General features: G+C 47.0%; 1 protein-coding gene and 1 long non-coding RNA gene across 3 annotated transcripts in view; one reads left to right on the top strand and one right to left on the bottom strand.

Annotated features, from left to right (window-relative positions):
• The window catches only part of GRIN2B (glutamate ionotropic receptor NMDA type subunit 2B), a 223989-nt gene extending 216943 nt beyond the window's left edge, over positions 1 to 7046 (bottom strand). Inside the window, exons 1-2 of the mRNA XM_064702234.1 lie at positions 6964 to 7046; positions 2817 to 2878 (exon numbers count right to left, since the gene is read on the bottom strand). The gene's annotated coding sequence lies outside the window, so the exon portion shown is untranslated. The remainder of the gene's footprint in view (positions 1 to 2816; positions 2879 to 6963) is intronic.
• A 95-nt stretch (positions 7047 to 7141) lies between these two features.
• On the top strand, positions 7142 to 13132 carry LOC135457351 (uncharacterized). 2 transcript variants are annotated; one of them, XR_010442715.1, is made up of 3 exons: positions 7142 to 7320; positions 7927 to 7998; positions 12310 to 13132. It is a non-coding gene; the product is annotated as an uncharacterized LOC135457351 (long non-coding RNA). The 2 variants fall into 2 exon arrangements; XR_010442714.1 differs by lacking the exon at positions 12310 to 13132 and adding an exon at positions 9127 to 10127 and having other exon boundaries at positions 7185 to 7320.
• The last annotated feature ends 666 nt before the right edge of the window (positions 13133 to 13798 follow it).

The following is a 13798-nucleotide window of genomic DNA, read 5'->3' on the forward strand; positions in this document are numbered from 1 at the left end:
TTATCTTCAGCTGACCAGATTCCATTCTCCAGAAAGTCTGTAAGTATGTCCTCTACCTGCCATGTTACTTCAAGGATGCAAGTGTTGATTATGTTTTTATGCTCTGGCAGTGGGAAAATGTAAAATACGGACCCTTGCTGTGAATGAGCTAGGCCTTTTCCTCACTCCTTATTAAGCACCACATTCAGAAAAGCACACGATGTTCTGTCCCTCTTCCCTCATCATCTTGAGAAAATGTCCACCTAGAGCTTTGGCCACACCCTGGCAACTTTCCCAGCCCAAGGACGGAGGCTGGGCATTACAGCAAGGCAACATTTATTGGAAGGACAGCTTAAAGCAGCTCACAGTGAAAATCTTGGCTTCCTCTGGCCCTTGTAGATAGGCTTGCCTGAGTAGAGGGAAATCTGTGACTGCATTCTGTGGGTTTACAACAAGGCCGTTTGTCATTTGTTGTGCCCTTTAAGCACAAGTACATTAAACTCCTGTGGAGTTATGGCTTGTTCCCCTGGCAAAAATGCAGCTGGACATCTCTGCTCCTGCCCATATGTCAGTCAAGAGTCAGAACCCTGGGCTTGATATGCTACCAGGCTCTCTCATGCTGACAAAGAGGGAACCTGCAGGCTGTTATGCCCTTGTTGGTCATGTTCTTATCCCAGGCCAAGGACAGCCATGTGTTTTCAAGCTGAAGGAATCGTAAATTTTTTTGTCATAAACTGACTGGTGTCTCCTGCATGACCCAACTTTCTTTGGCCCCTATCTTTTGCCTAACAGGTTTTTTGTTATAGCCCAGCCTCTGCAGAGAACACTGTCTCAGTGTCACAGACAACAAAGGGACAGTCCACAACCTAATGAAATAAAAGCACAAGGAAGAGGGATATCACTAATGCCACTTTTCCCAGAGATTTTCATCCTCAAAAACATTAGAGAGAGTCTAGGTCTCAGTTATATTGCTCCTTGTGTAGCTCAGGGGATGTAGAGAGAAGAGAGATGCTGGGAGAGAGTAATGAAGAGATTTACTATTTGGCAGAACTATAATTTTATGTCAAGGGTCATTTAGTGTCATATTAGGAAAGGATTTCTCCCCCCTCCAGAGGGTGACTGGGCACTGGAACAGCTCCCCAGGGAAGTGGCCACAGCACCAAGGCTGACAGAGTTCAAGAAGTGTTTGGACAATACTCTCAGGCACATGGTGTGACTCTTGTGCAGGGCCAGCAGTTGGACTCCATGGTCCCTGTGAGTGCCTTCCAACTCAGGAGTCACCCAATACTGGTGATGTTGTTGGGCTGAGCAAAGGTAGGTTTGACTTCAGTAAATCCAGTGTTGATGAAATGGCTCCTTGCTGGCCTCACTGTCTTGTGGTGTCCAGAATAGGGTACAGAAATGTCAGCAAAGCCTGGGATGCTGCTACAGGTGACTGAATGAACATGCACATTATGACAAGTGAACAGGACCTGAAGGCACAGTGCAATGTCCATGATAGCCAGACACAGCCAGAAAAAGATGCAAGAATTAGATAAGCTGCATCATTTGGAATGCAGGCTGGTGGCTATGTGCTAGAAAAGTTACTGTCCACAGGCAGAAAAAAGCCTCACCTGACCATGATGACAAAGAGAACTACTGACTATGTAGGCATCCAACACACACCCAACATTGCCTGCATTAATGCCCTTAGAGAAGGTCAAACAACCCATTCAACCATTCATTACTCCCTATGTTATAATGGCATAGTACTCCTTTTTCTTCATTTGGTGAGCTATCACCTCAGGCTGGCAATTTGTAGAGGCATGGGCCCAGCAACTGGAGAATTTGTTTGACTAAAACTGTTAGTACTCCCTTTGGGACACTACAAGGTGTGCAGTGACATGGGGCACATCAGGATGGGATGAAAAGTGAACACCGTGACAGTGCTTCCCCCTTCTGTGACAGCCTCAGTGATGAACTGAGGCTGCTGCCCATCAACAGAAGCTGACAGCTGTCCCTCTGCACCCTTGGCCTTAAAGGCTGCATGCTGGCAGTCCTGGATGTATGCGACTTCACGGCACAGCAATTCCAAAGGTCTTCACAGGTATACAAGCACCTGCTGCTGCTGGCCTTAGCAGATGCAGAGAACATCATGAACCCATGGAGTGTTGGTCCATGTCTCCCAGAACAGCTGGTCTGCAGCACAGAAGCAGGAATCAGGGTCAGTCACTTGTAGCTGGGGAAAAAGAAATCTAAATAGTGCCTCAAAAAAACCAGGGGGGCAGAATGGCTTTTTCTCTCTGCCCAGATATACTGGGTCCCAGAGCTGAGAATAGACAGGATTCTGGAAAAGGCCTTGGTACCAGACTAGGTCCCCACCAGAAGAAAAGGATCCCACATCATAGGATCCCTGACAAGAAACATGCAATAGGATAAGATGATAGGGGCTGGGTGCAGGCATCCAGATAACAAAGGTAACAGTTGAGTTCAACCTGAGTTCCCTGTTCCTCAGCCAATTCCCACTGTCTCCCTCAGCCTTGATCCCCCAAAAATTCAAAGTGAGAAATTTTCCTTTCTGAGAATACTAAAAAAGACTAGGGCACCATAACAGCTGCAGAGAAGTCTGACTTCAACTGTCATTATTCCAATCATGTAAATCTTCAAGGAAGAAGTGAGGAGGACCATGCAAGTGGCTGCAGGAATCCCCATTTGAAATGGTCATATCTGGTAGAAGGCACCAGACACAAGTGGATGATTCTGGTCACCCAATGCTGGAGGCAGGCCAGTATTGAGCAGATCCCCACCACACAGGATAGCCCTGCTTCAAAACCCAGTGATCTGAAAGGACAGCTTACCTAAGAGGCACTGGTGCACTTGAACATGGTGCTGACATGGAGCAGAGTTAGGTTTCTCCTGACTGTTAAGGAAATGAGTAGGGAAACTGGTTATGATCATCTGCTTCTACAGTAATCCAGGAAACAAGTCCTTAGCTGTAAATAAACCAGCTCACAAAAAAATAAACCAAGTTGTATGGTTTCTTTGCTTAATGGAAACAGCATCATGAGATCACTGATAGTGGCTAACTTCCAGGGACACAGAACAATACTAGGCTGATAACAACCCCATCCTCCCAAACTGTCACCAGGATCTGCATTATTCTTCTCTACCAGTAGCTCTACTGCATAGAACTGAAATAACTAATCACACAATCTCACAGGTCTCAATGTCACAGGTTGTAATGACAGGCCCCAAAATATAAGATAGCAAGAATCTTGCACATGCACAGAAGATAAGTGTCCCATGGAGTTACTGCTCAAAAGTCCACTTTCAGAGTTTTCATCAGAAGGTGCGGTGTCCTTAAAAATCTCTTTCTTCCGAAGCTGACAGAGTTTTCCTTGGTGCCTCTGTGTGCTGCAATGAGAGTATAATCTCCTTCAAGGGGGTGAATAGGAAAAACAGGTTTTGGTATTAACTACTTATCTGACTGTCATTGCATCTGTGGCATTTTTGTTTCCAAGTTTCTCTTAGTGGCTGCTGCAAAGGTTGGGAACTGCAGAGGTGCTGTAGAACTTCAGGTGCTTGGCCTGAAGTCTGTGGGCATCTTAGAGCACAAAGTAACAGCAGCCCCTCTTCACCAACCAGGCAGTCATATGGTCACAGGATAACTCAGGCTGGGAGGGGCCTCAGGAGGCTCTAGTCCAATCTCCTGCTCAAAACAGGATCACCTGGGAGACCAAAACTGGTTGCTTAGGTCTTGAACCAGATGAGTCTTGAAAATGCCCAGAGAGGCTGTGCAGCCTTCATCCCTGGATAATCTGTTCCACTGCATTCCTGTCCACAGCCAATTCCTGCAGAAGCATGGAAGCATGCTCCACAGGATCTTTGAGCCCAAAATTCTGAGGAAGACCATGTTGGCTGGACAGCCCCGCATGCCTTCACAAGGGCATGAGGAGGCCTGCTCCACAATCCCCACACAGTCATATTCCATGGATGTCTTCAAAACCCTGGTCGGTACCAAGACAGGGTGCCCATTTTCCTCATCACCTGCTCTGCCCACATCCCTGTACAGCATCAAGATGCTCACCAGCTCCCTATCTCCACATGGTTATTGTACCCACCCTTGTCCTCCAGCTCCCCCTTCTCCTCCCAGTGAGTATTCACTAAAGTGTCCCCTCCTTGGATATTGCATCTGAATGGTGACAACAGGGTTGCCAAGCAACATGAATCTCTGAGCAACCAACCATGGCAGATCGCAGCAACCCACTGCAAACCCACTCCGAAGCTTACAGGCCTGACACCATTTTGTCTCTTACCCTCTCTTTCATCCAGCCATAGCTCAATTACACTCAGATCCATTGTCTTCTCTTCCCTCGTCAACCAACAGCACCATCCCAGGTACTCCTGCCATTTCCAACCTAAATTATCATTCTATGCAACATACTAAAGGCCAGCTCCCTCTCAACAGACCAAGACAAAAGATTCAAGTGCCCACTACCTGCCTTAAGCCCTCCTTCCTCTCCACAGGACTGGTGGAACACACAGAGTATTTCCTCCAGGCTCACCCCAAACTTTGAAGTAACACAAAATGTTTTTATCTGCCTTTGGAAACACACATTGTCCTTGCAAGTCTTCGGCAGATGCAATGACATGATCATCCTGAGGAGGATGGTGGTTCAGTCAGCCACTGGAGCCACAGGGAAGGCAGACCCCAGCTGGCCACTTTTGGAACAAATTCCTTAGGGACTAAACCACAATGGCAGGAGAGAAACACAAGGCAGCAACATCCAGAAGCGACTAATTGCTGCTCTTTATTCTGTCTTTCTGCTTTTCTTTAGGTGCCAGTCACAGCACCTCCTGGCACCAGCACTAGTGGATCCCAAACACCAAATCCCTTGTCTCACAATCACATAACTTCCGGTACAAGGGAGATGGAGGCAGAAGGTCATTTCTCTGCTTCGCTCTCCCGGAGCTTTTAAGCAGATACTGTGAGCAAATGAGAGGCAGTAAACTCTTGGAAGGCACACTCATGGCACTCAGGAGAAATTGAAGGCTTGGCCTTACTGCCTGCAATCAGCTGAGTTTAGAGGGGGTGGAGATTCCAGGATGAGCCAACTGCTGTCTTTACTCAGCACAGCTGAGAAAGAGGCTCCCCAGGCTGCCTTGGGCAATCTCAGAAGTCACCCCAGGAGAAGGCTGAGCTCAGGGGCTCACGTGCTGGCTCACCATGAGCCTGGGATGGGTGGCCGTATGAGGGCAGCCCCAATAGCTGAAGGGCACACTGCTTTTACCGGGTGTATCACCATTAGGGGCTGGGATCACCTCCATGGTTGGCTCCAAGATGACCATCTAGGGAGAGAAGACTTAGTGGCCACTTCTTTCCAATGCAGATTGCCTTTCATCCTGAGAGACTTAGAGAAGGATGTTGGTTTCCAAGTTGGTTGTTAGGTTTGACAGGGCATGTCTACACTACTCCATGGCACAGTACGCTGACAATAAAAAATCCCAATTGTGGCATTTAATGGTGCCAGTAATCAGCCCATGTGCAGTAGTTTGCTGATAGGAATTCTGGATTTGGTCTGTCCAGACCTAGGTTACATATATCCACCTCCAATTCCATTGGCTGTACAGCCACGCCCTTGCATTGATGTATTTTAACAAGATGTATTTTAACCAAAGCTAACTGAAAAGGGTTCAGATTAAGTAAATCAATCCTCCCACATAAAGAGGCTGCATAGACTTAATTAAATTGATAACTGGGCCAACCTGAACTAAACTAGCTCAAATTTGGGTATAGACAAGGCTTTATTTTTCTTACTAAAATCATTAACTAATCTAAGCTTTAATGGGCATTAACTGCATGGTAACGAAAGTGAATACTCAGTCCAGTCTTCTAGTGTCTCTGTCTCCATCTGGCCCCAAATATAACACTTTCAAGAGCTGGATACACTCCTGAACCTACCCTCAGAATCAGTATTCATTGTATTCTCACCTGAAGCCCAAAGGACTCCGTAAAATCGCTGCTTTTCCCATAAAAATAACTTTATGGAAGCATCTATACAACCATTCCTCACAGAGGAATCTGAGCAAGTCTCACTCTTGCAGAGAAGCTATAATTTCTGAAGAAGCAGCAGTTAACCAAATAATTCTGTTCCAGCATCTCATCTATGGACCCTGTATAGGGATGATGGTATTATCCTATTTTTCTTTCTCAGCTAGTTAATAGGAAATCCCCTTTCAAAGACAATTTCCATTTTAAATCACCCACATTAAGAGAGACATGTTTAATACCAATAAATCCGCTTTCTTAAAAGAGACATAGAAGCCAGGCTCATCGGCTGACTAAATCCTCTCCCCCCACCCCCATTCCTGCCTTGCAATCTGTAGATCTTGCAGAAGGGTGATCTAAGACAGCTGTAGTTAGCTAGCTACACTTCTGAGCACTAAGCTGCTCCTCGCTTTGTATTCACTCTGTGCCAAACCAAGGTCACAGGGACATGAGGCGCTAAAGTGGGAGTTGCAGCCGGAGATGCTTGGAGGCTGGGTTTCCACACACCTCCCATGGCAGCCTCTCCCTACATCAGTCTCCCACTACAAGTCAGTGTGGGGTGAGTGCTATCTAAAGCCTCTGCAGATGAAATTATTTTTTCTCCTCAAAGCTTTTTGTAGCACACCAAGGAGAACCAGCCTCCAATTCGCTGAGGGATCACAATGCTCAAAACACATGCCCTAAGGGCCCCTCCTCATCTACGGGGGACCCAACTCCATCTTCACCAGTGCTTCTCCTATCCAGAGGGATTTCTAGCATAATTGCTCTTGCAGACAGCTGTAGCACACCTTTGGCAGAGAAGGGGGTGGCAGCCTTTCCAGGTCTCTTGTGTGCCTAAAGCCACAGCCAGCAGTGGAGGCAATGCTAAGGCAATACCCCATCAGAAGCCAGAGAAGAGTGACTTCAAAGCACCCCCCACAAGGTCAGCGTTGTCATCTTATCGCAAAGTTCCATACCTTCTTGGTGATTTCTTATGGTCAGCTCCTCATGGCACTTACTCCTTCTTCTTTAAAGCACAACCAACAAACCCCAACTCTTTCTCCTCAACAGCTAATCCACTCTTTTGTAGCACTCTTCTTCTTATTGGACACAGCTGTGGCCTATTAGGGGCAGGCCTGCTCCTAACTGGTAATTAGTACAGCTGCAACTTCTCAGGGGTGAGATTGCTTCCTGCACTCTTACATTCTATCTCCCCACAGGTCAGGGCTGCAGTGGCATAGGTATCTCACTTGTCTGAAAGGAATAAACAAAGCTGAATGAAGTCCCTGTTGCTTCCCCTTGCTATGACAAGTACAAGGAGCAAAAATTACTAGGTAAGATAAGGCTTAAGAGGGAAAAAAAAGCAAAACCAAGGCACAGCAGAAAACCTTGGTCTGGCTGTTCTTAGTGCTGCCAAGTACTGCACCAAAGCCACCCATGTGATTTTGCCCTGCCTCATCATGAAGCTCCCATAGCCACAGCTTCTGCTGGCAGGTAAAATGCTGTGTCCCTGCAAAGCCTCTCATGGGAGACAGCTCCCTTTACTGAGACAAGATCGTGACACAGCAGTAGGAATCCCGAAAATTACTTTGAACCTTCTGTCTGAAGCAGATATAATTCACTGTGGATTTTCCCAGTTGGAAGTCTGAACTATTTATTTGGAAAACAATCCTTGTTTGTCTGATAGCAAAGGGATCCAATTGCTCTGGACACATCCCTGTTCCTCCATCAGGCTCCAGCTCTGCAAGCACCCCTAGAAGTGGTGTAGTCATGCACAGGCATGCCAAAAACAGCATCACCATCAGCAAGTACCCTCCTGTGTGCCTGTATGAGGCAGGGCCCCTCAGAGTGGTGGGACTGAGCCCAGTGACTGAGGAGGGCCCTTCTGCAATGTCCCAACCCTGCAGCAGGACCCTTACAATCAGATCCTTCCTTTCCAGGACCACTGCTCCAACAAAGCCTGTTGATAGGAGCACTTCAAAAAGAAGTTTATTTCTTTAAGAAGCATAAAGGTAAGAACAGAAGACTCTTGTTTCATGCTTTATTGTTCAAAGAACCTTGCCCTCATTTTGCTCCACGACTCTGAGACTGACTGGGCACTGCTAAGCAGCAAGGACAGGCCTTCCACTGTGGGAAACCGCCCTGCCTTTACTGGAGCAGGAAGCCATCCTCCTCCTCCTCCTCCTCCTCCTCCTCCTCCCTCGCAGCACTCTTTCCAGTCTAGATAGCATGGATAATTTTATCTGTTTCTATGCTCTCCTTAACCAAAATGGTATTTCTTCAACAATTCCATAAACACAGACAAGAGCACTTTGCTTTCGATCTTGTACTTATTTTCCACCTGATAATTAGATCCATTTCTTGACCTGAGATTAAGTAAGTAAAAACTTACTTAATCCTCTAGTCAGTGGAGAGAAAGAGGAAGGGCAAAAACATGAGTTGGGGGAGCTTCATGGCTTTCTGCTTTGCAACTTGTCATAATAGGTCATAGCAGTTAGGTTACATTACAACACAAGACCAATTAATGATATGTAGATCAGGGTAAAGCATACAAAGATTAATATAAATTTTATGCAACAGCTTGCTTAAATAATGCTTCTAGGGAAAAATAAGTTAAGAAAACAGTGGGAGGGAGAGCACACAATCCTCATTTTCTGTTATTCCAAGACAATTTTAACCTGTTCAGTGGGCAAAACTCCTTGCTTGACCAAAATATTTTTGCTGTAAAAAGATGAATTAGTACCATACGTAACTTCTACCATGCCCCAGGGTGGAGTTAGGTGCATGCTAGAATGTTCCTATCTGTCTGTATCTGCATTGAACTGTTAAGCAGATGCTCACTGAGGAGAAAATAGACTGCAATAAACTGGCACTGACACAGATCTGGATTGCTGGAACTGCTATAGAGATAAAATTCATTTAAGAAATGTGGTTTCCATTTCCATTTTCCTTTAATAAAAAGCTATTGAAACATTAAAAATATCTGCTATTTCAAGCAGCATACTGTACACATAAGTAAGAGAAGAAACAGAATTCATTTTATTATGTAAAATGTAATACAGCCTAATACTGCACCTCATAGAAGAGCCAAATTAAAGTCCTTTTTCAGAGCAAGGAACAAATCCTGTTCTCATTTACAGAGCTGACCTACAGTTAAGGTCTCGTCCATTTTCAAAGCCATAGTCCATGTATGAGGACACACCACAGATCCCAATAGGAGAACTGCACAAGGGAAAGAAGAGAGCATGCAGTGCAACACATCCAAGTGGAGATCTCTAGCTATGCTGACAGTGGACTGCCCTTCCTCCCTCCATCAATCTCCTCTTTGGTCTTACTCTCAGTGCTCTCTCCCAGTCACTGCACAGAGTTAGCCAATACACATTCGTTATATTAGCACTGCTCTTCCCAGAATGGGGCAAAACCCTAAAACAGGCAATTCTTTGATCTTCATCTCCCCAAGTTCTGCCCAGGCTGCTTCAGCAGCATGTAATGAGCTCCTATCCTGTGCAATGAGTAGTCATGACAAAACCCCAAAATTACACAGATAAATCATTGTCTCCTCTCATGATACCAAGAACAGTAATTATTCTGCCAAATTAACCTGCCTCCAAATCAAGCCTTTGGTCTTGCACTCCAGGAAGTTTTAAGAGTAGGAATTTGAAGTACTCTTAGTACTCAGATGAGATCAGAAGCAGGAGTGGAAAGCTATAATGGAGAGCTATATGCCCCTCCCCTGCCCCTGTGTAAGTCAGGCTGACAGCTCCAGAGCTGGTGGTTAAGTTGTCACACCAGCATTCCAGGGATCTGTGAAACCTGAACACACAGCACCCTAAGCTTGTCATTATGTACCAAAAAGAAACATTGCCATGCTAAGCTAATAGATTATCACGTCTTCTTTAACCATGTGACCGAAGATCATCCTGGACACTATAAATTGCTGCATAATTTCAGCTCTGAAGAAAAATCTGAAGAGTTTTAAATACCATTTTTACTGGCTATGACCCCCCCCCCGCCACATTCCACCTTGTATATTTCTCTAGGAAACATGAGCATCACAGTGCCCAAGTCCCATCTCTTTCTGGTCCCTTGCATTCACTGCCTTGCACCACCCTGTTGTAGGAGAAACATGATCCAAGGTGAAACATCAACCTGCAGAAGGTTTCCAGGTCACTAGCAGAGTATGGCAACCCAGAATTAGCAAGAACATCAAGACTGAAAGAAAATTAGCAGAAGGCTCATAGCTATACTGAGTTTTTGGTCTCCAGGAAGAAGCTAAGCAGCCATTTCATTATATCCACACTGAACGCTCTTGCAGTGGCATAAGGAAAGCCAAAAAAGTACCAGTGCTCTTTTCAAGAATGCCTTGAAAAGCATTTGTGATGGAGAAGAGGAAAGTACCACATTTGGGGGTGGTTCCTGATACAAGACCCTTTAGATTCTCAGGGAGCAGAAGGGGCAGGCTGCTCCACAAGGAAAAGCGAGAAAAGCTGGGCACTGCAGGACCACACCGTCACCAACACAGGCACAGCACCTGAGCAAAGCCAGCACAGCAGTCACCTTACAACCACAAATCAAGTCCAAGGTCAGTCCAGGAAACACAACAAGATTCATCAAAGCTGTGCTGCTCACTGCACAGCTCCGGCTCAGAGCAAGGCTGAGGCTAAGGACATCCCCAGGCCAGGGAGCAGCCAGAGACAATGGGTGGGGGTTCCAGGTGAGGTGCACACAGCAACTGCAGCCCCCCAGAACAGTGGGGCTCGGTAGCAGCTCGCAATACTCAGTTTCCCATGTCAGGGCCATGAGTCAGCTTCCATGGCTGCTGCTCCAAGTTTTTCACCTAGCAACAAGACAGACGGATGGATGGGGGGGGGTGTTAGAAGAGATGTTGAAGCAAAATGAGATGAGAAAGACAGAAACTAAATTGTCAGGGAGATTAAGAGAAAGATGCAGCGCCTGAAGCTATTTCAGCTTCTAAAGGACAAAGTTCGTGGGTAGCAGAGTCCCTTCTGCACTTTAGCCTTCCTGGCATGGACACCTCTCATGGGGTGAGGGACACATCCAGCTCCCTCTTGAGCCACACTGCAGGTCTGTGGGCTCCTGTGCTTTGATCTACATGTCAAAAGCTCTGCACCAGCTCCTCTATGACCAAAGGCTTTGTAATTTGCAGTGCGTAAGCTTACCCCGATTCTGCTTCTCACCAGGCAGCACCAAGTGCTCTGTCAAGGGGTAGCCATGAGGCAATTCTCACTGTGCCCATTGAGGAATAGTAAGCACTACCCTAGCTGACTTTCAGCTGGTTGAACTGAAGCCACTGGGAAGGTTGGAAGGCATGAAGCCAAGAGCTGCCCAGGGGATGGACCCCATCCAGGGCCAGAGCCCTGTACCCTCCCCCAGTACACACCATGCTGCAGTCCTTCCTGCTGGCGGCAGGCTTAGGATCAGGGAGAATAGCCAGGCTGCTGCACCACCTCTTCCCAGAGGAGAGGGTGCTCTCAGAGACTTGAGGGTCAGCACTAGGGAAGGCTGTGCCTCCTCAAGCTCTAAAAAAAGGACTTTGTTCCCGCTCAGCAATTTTTTCCCATCTGGGCTAAATCCACTCTTAGAAAGAGATAGCTCTATCTCCAGGGAAACAGGCTCTCTGCGCTCACAGGGACTCAGCCAGCTCCCCCTCTCCTTTTGCTGTGGGGTCACTCAGCAGCGAGGCTGAGGCACCACAGGGCATGGGGCTCATGGGGCCACCCCACGTCTGGAGCACAGGATGCTCCAAGGTAGCATGTGCCAGTCTCTGTGCTGGAGCTACACAGCACCTTTGTGAACTTGCTCAGCTCTGGAGAGCTCACACAAAAGTGATTACAGAGATTGACCATGCTCAGAAGCCTCTCATTACTGAGAGTGACTCGTGCAGTCTGCTTTGAATCTTCTTATTTGCCCAAAATAGCTTCATGTTCTCAGCACCAGTTTTCTTTGCAAAATCATTCACTGCCCTCCTTCCCACTACAGAGAGCCAGACATGTCCTGCGCACCAAGAACTCCTCCCCAGCTGCACTACACCATCCCTGACCCCCCTCACAATCACCCTCCCGTCCTCTCCCTTTCTGGGTACTGCAAGTCCATGGGGTGCATTGGGCAAGCTGGGGAGCCAAAACAGCTCAGAGGGAGTCAGGGTGACACAACAAGAGCAGAGCTCATTGTAGAGCCCCACAGACCCCTTAGTTCAGCCTAGTTATCCCCTCCCTCCCATGCCTGCCTAATCTCTGGGCAAACAATTCATGTCATGGTGGAAGAAGGTTTCACCTAGCAGTTTTTGGTTTTCCTCTCTCTAGGATCAACCCTCAAATCTGAGACCCAAGGAAATTATCCCAGCAGCTACATTTTGGGGATCTGAGAGCACTGTTCTGCACTAGCACCTGAGCTAGAAAGAAACCAAGTCCACATGAGTCTTCTGAGCTACAGTCCCCCTACCCATGCATGGACATGAGACCTCTCCTATGGGCACTGTCCCAGGTAACTCACCCTTCTCTGCTTTGGGGACCAATTTCCAAATCTGTGACCACTGCTTCTACGCTCAGAAGCAGAGACAGCCAACGCACCCCACACTGTGTTGCAGGAGAGTTATACCCAGGTTTCCACACAGCCCTGCCATCAGCTCTGCCCTGCTGGGACCCCAGTCAAAGAGGAGCACACATGGGCAGCAGACACGCTGCCTCTCCACCCCCAGGCTCTGGGGCAGAGCACAGTGCAGGAGCTCAGCCCTGACACAGTGCCTGCCCAGAGTTAGTTGCAGGATCTGTGCCTTATCTCGCCTCAGCATCTGAAAGCAGACTTTGGCTAAGTCCTACATGCTGCTATTTAAAGTAAGCCAATTTGTATTCATTCTGCTTGCTACATTCACCAGTTGTTCTGAATTGTGTTTGAAGCTGAAGGGAAGAGGAAATGTACAACAAGAAAAAATTATACACTGGTAAATTTTGTGCTAATCCCTTCTCCTCCCCTTATCGCTTCCCCTTTTTTTGGGTTTCTTTTTGTTTTCTGTGTTTTATGTATTATTAGCTTTAGCATAATTTTGACTGAGAAAATACGTAGCTGATAGGATGGACTAATTACACTACCTAGAAGAATTAATTACACCATCTGTGACTGACAGTGAGCCTGACTTGTTGCTTCCTGGTAGATAGAACTACACCACCAGCTGCCCCGAATATTTCCCTGTAGAAGGCAAAAGAGGAATTACTGTCGGAAGCATCGTTTAAAAGCCATTACTTCTCTTTTTGAGCAATTTAACGCCATTGGATGACCTAGCCTGGCTGGCCGAGTCAGGGATGAGGCTCATTTGCCTTCCCTTGTGATCCTTCTACGGATATTTCTACACATATCCTGGCCCTCTGTCACTAGCAATTAGGGGGCTCAGTCAATCCTAAGAGCTAAAAATGGTGCCATTTTCAAGACAAGTGGTACAGTGTGGTTAATGTCCCTAGAGCTACTCTCCTCTTCTACCTCTTTACATCTCCTGGAAGCACCTCTCTGGATAAAGCCATCCATGAGCTGGAGTGAGGCTTTGTCTGCAAGTTGGCACAGCCTAAAGATGTTTTGGGGGTTGCACTAACAGTGTGATAGTCAGGATCATCATAGGACATCCAGTGCCCTGACTCTGCCCAGTGTTCTCACAGAGACTCCCAAGATCAGCATCTGCTGTTATTCACCAGCTATGGGTGGGATGGGAGGGCAGGCCATTCCCTCAGCATTCCCTGTGCATGGAAAAGAAGCAAACTCACCTCAGGGGAAGCAGGCACCTGGAGGCAGTGAGATTTTTCC

Source organism: Zonotrichia leucophrys, chromosome 1A (genome assembly GCF_028769735.1).
Source record: "Zonotrichia leucophrys gambelii isolate GWCS_2022_RI chromosome 1A, RI_Zleu_2.0, whole genome shotgun sequence".
In the NCBI taxonomy this organism is placed as follows: Eukaryota; Metazoa; Chordata; class Aves; order Passeriformes; family Passerellidae; genus Zonotrichia; species Zonotrichia leucophrys.